Source organism: Nematostella vectensis, chromosome 13, assembly GCF_932526225.1.
Source record: "Nematostella vectensis chromosome 13, jaNemVect1.1, whole genome shotgun sequence".
NCBI lineage: Eukaryota > Metazoa > Cnidaria > Anthozoa > Actiniaria > Edwardsiidae > Nematostella > Nematostella vectensis.
In genome coordinates, this window is record NC_064046.1 from 9,949,058 (window position 1) to 9,952,598 (window position 3,541).

General features: G+C 40.5%; 1 pseudogene; it reads left to right on the forward strand.

The window, feature by feature from the left end:
* The first annotated feature begins 2,619 nt into the window (after positions 1-2,619).
* LOC116619059 lies at positions 2,620-2,659 on the forward strand (annotated as a pseudogene).
* The last annotated feature ends 882 nt before the right edge of the window (positions 2,660-3,541 follow it).

Here is a 3,541-nt window from a genome sequence, read left to right on the forward strand (position 1 = left end):
TCGTCCGACGAAGTAGACGTATAGCGTGGTCTCTGTAAGGCACAAACTACGGTCGAGTCAGTATTCAAAATTTATTATTTTTCTTTATTTTTTTTACTTGGATCTTTCTTCTTATCCTTCGACCCCCGGGTCCATTATTCGCTTTGTAAAAAGTGGTCTAGTTTAGTCCTCTGTATACTACTATAAACTTGTATATAATCCTATGACACAATGTATCTCTAGCTGAAAAGAATCACGGCGTGTCCTGACTTACCTTAACTCAGCACTGCGAAAAGATGATCACCGTATATTAATTTCCGACCGCATATTGCTCATGAATTGTAGTCACGTGAAGGTGACAGTCATAGGTTTGTACGATAAGTATTGTTCATGATGACGCACACTGCGACGAAAGGTAACCATCGATTGAGATAATCACTGTTGATTTGATAAATGGTCAAATATATTATTTATTGCCCAGGGGTAAAGTACACATATTTTTTAGCTATCCACCACTTTGATCTTGCAGACATTTCTTTTTCATAAATGACTATACGTGATGTAAAACAGGTTCTCATAGAAATAGTGCTTAGTAGCTCTCAATAATAATGTCATTGATTCAGTAAAAATCAAGAAAGTGTATGGACACACATTATACTTAATACTTAATTATTCTCATGGTATCGTATTTTCTGTGAAAATAGATTCTTTAATGTCGGAAGTTTCTATAATTTCTTTAAAATTAAGACCCGATTGAGAGGGAATTAGTACACGATGACCCTTTGTATTGGTCGTAGGGCGAAAGCGCCATATCAATATTTGGGTGACCTTAAATCTCGCTCGGCCAATCTCTTGGAAGCCTGGGTCTAAGGGCTTTTCAAGACTTTCGTGATAAAGATTTGACCAAGCGATAAAGTTTTTTTGACACATTTTTGCCTCGAGTCTCAAATTGAAAGGAATCAGTATTTTTCACCATGTTTTCTGGAGATCAGGGAGCGGGAAAACTTTAGCTCTTCTAAATATGGGCATCAATGCCCATAAAAGGCAATGCATACGAAGGACACTGTCCGTGGGGAATATGTTTGATATGAGATTGTTCATGCGGCAGGAGCACTAAACGTGCTGCAGTCCTGGAGTTCTCTCAAGATCTGTTAAGGGTTCATCCTGTCGTTGACTAACATCTAGGCTTAGACTTCAGACCGCCTTTCTATCGCCATTGGTTGACTTGATAGAATACTGGGACTTGGAACTGTGGAACATGGCTGCAGCTGAAGTTGGGGATAGATTTTGTGGGCTCTCTTAGCTCTGTCCTGTTAACAGCTGCGTGTGCGCGGATGTAGGGTAAGGAGACAAGCTTCTTGAACGATGCCCCTTTCACGCCCGTATCCATGGAAGGTGGTATCACAACCAAGAAGCGCATGGATAAAAAGCAAATAATAAAATGAGAAATAGAAATAAAATTAAAACTTTTCCCTAGCAGCTTATTTATGGCAGCTTCCGTGTTCATTGTGCCACAACCGCTTTTCCTCGGGTACTTGCTCAACATTTAAAGAAAATTCTGCCACACTCATCATAAAGTCTTACAATGCTGGAGAAAAACTTTAGAGCTCAAAGGAGAAATGTTGTTCAAGGTCTTCTGGGGATTAACTAGAATTGAGCGCTGAAACGACAGCTGTAGCATGTACGACGTCATTGTCAATGGGTACTGCCTATTGTGAGGTTGTGCTACCTGTCACTTGAGAGGTATCAACATTAACTGCGCTTTCGGCTTGGACACCCGTGCAATGTTTTTCAGTGTACGGTCTTTTAAAAAAGGGCGATATTTCCGCAAGAACTTTCAGAGCTGTCTAAAGGGTTTGAATGTCTACAACAATTGTGATGATGACATCACAAATTTATATTTTTTTACCAATGTTTTGACAGGATAAGCCCCTTCAGACTGTGTCTGATATCACTGGGGTCCTGCATTTAAAATAACACTTCATAATTAAAACTGAAAGCAGGGTTGCGGAAAGATAACAATAAACTTGAGATAAACGATCAAAATCAAACAAACTTAAACTAAGGATAATAATTACAGGATTACATGATGTGCTTGATTTTTCTTCTAAAGACCCGTAACGATAGACATTGATTTTAAAGTATGTGTATTTTTCGTGATTTTCATGATTTGGGATTCCTGTGTTTTTTCATACAAGCCTTGTATGGGGGAATTTGATGCGGTTTTTCGAGGTGTTTGCGTGCTCCAATTTTTTTAGACTTAGTATATTATAAGGGGAGACTTAATTAATGCAAACACTTTGCAATTAGTCCGAACTTAAACCGTAGATTGATTGGACTACATATCGATTAAATCTTTTGACTTTTATTTAAGATTTACGTAGGGGAGAGCATTGAAATGAGTATATCACTCATTTTTTATTTGCCCTGTATTTTTGCGGGGCTTACATAGATGAAAAATTGGCGCCAGGTGGTACAACTGAATTTTGTTTCAAACCGCCAGCTCATGTGTAAGTGGCGATAGATTATATTGCGCAAGACGTCCCAGATACTTTTGCAGTTCCACATGCAATGGAATCTTGTTTTGTGATATAGAATGCATCGTGTGAACCACATAAGGTCACTCTGTTTTTTTTTTTCATATCGAGTAAATCTTTTGCCTTTTACTAAAGATTTCCGTTCACCTCCCGTCTGACTCTTCCAGGCGTAGTTATGATGTCTTCCGTGGGAAGCTCTTTAACTTGTCCAATGTCACGTGTATCCAGCTCTCGGGAAAAGTGGAATAATTGAAATTTTGTTTCAAACCGCCAGCTCATGAGTAAGTGGCGATAAATTATATTGCGCATGACGCCCAAATACAAAAAGCCCAAACAGTCGTGCTCGTGAACCAGATACTTGTGCAGTCCCACATACAATGGACTCTTGTTTGGGGATACAGAATGCATCATGCGAACCACTTATGGTCACTCTGGTTTTCCTTCATAAAACTCCAAGGTGCGAGAACGCCTGTTGCAAGAATCAATCCAAGCCCACCCTTGCCCGGACCGATGAAATATGCAGGGATTCGGAGAGCATGATCGCCCAAATGAAAGTAGTAGGAGATAAATAGTATGGTGGAGACTCAATTAAGCTCAAGAAAACCTCGTCGAAAACAACAACAACGAAAGGAATGTAGTAATTGTAACTACAGACATGCGGAAATTCGGGAATCGTGCCCAGCGTTCAGCAAGGAGTGCCGGAAATGTGGACTGCGCAATCACTTCACGTAGAAATGCCGGCAGTAGGTTAAAGCGCTGGAGGAAGATGATGAAGAAGATAAAAAGGGATGTACCAGGCCGACGAAATATCAACGGTGAAGTTAGATGGTTCTCAGCTAGAGTCTGGAAGTTTCATGCGCTTCCAGCCCGACACGGGAGCGCAATGCAATGCGGTACCTCTAAAGGTATACAACGAAGCTTCTGGAGACGAGAAGTTGGAGAAGGTCAGGACAAAGGAAGCATCGCTAGTACCGTATTGAGGCTCGAAAATCCAAGTAATTGGGTGGGTGCCACTTGACGTGCAG